Here is a 200-nt window from a genome sequence, read left to right on the forward strand (position 1 = left end):
TGTAGGTTTACAAATGCCATTAGTTCCAGATGTGGTAACGCTACAAGACCAAATTGATACAGTTTTGCTGAAATTAGATTTAAACATTCTGTGGAGATGCTGGGGATTGAACCCCGTACTTCATGCATGCGAAGCATGTGCTCTACCACTGAGCTAAATCCCCATTTGGATGGACCTTTTCTACCACTGAAGTACAACAA

The 200-nt window shown here is 41.5% G+C and overlaps 1 non-coding gene across 1 annotated transcript; it reads right to left on the reverse strand.

Annotated features, from left to right (window-relative positions):
* Nucleotides 1-91: 91 nt before the first annotated feature.
* trnaa-cgc (transfer RNA alanine (anticodon CGC)) lies at nucleotides 92-163 on the reverse strand. Its single transcript has one exon. It is a non-coding gene; the product is annotated as a tRNA-Ala (tRNA).
* Between the last annotated feature and the right edge of the window lie 37 nt (nucleotides 164-200).

Source organism: Sinocyclocheilus rhinocerous, unplaced genomic scaffold (assembly GCF_001515625.1).
Source record: "Sinocyclocheilus rhinocerous isolate Xijiao unplaced genomic scaffold, SAMN03320098_v1.1 C33897369, whole genome shotgun sequence".
NCBI lineage: Eukaryota > Metazoa > Chordata > Actinopteri > Cypriniformes > Cyprinidae > Sinocyclocheilus > Sinocyclocheilus rhinocerous.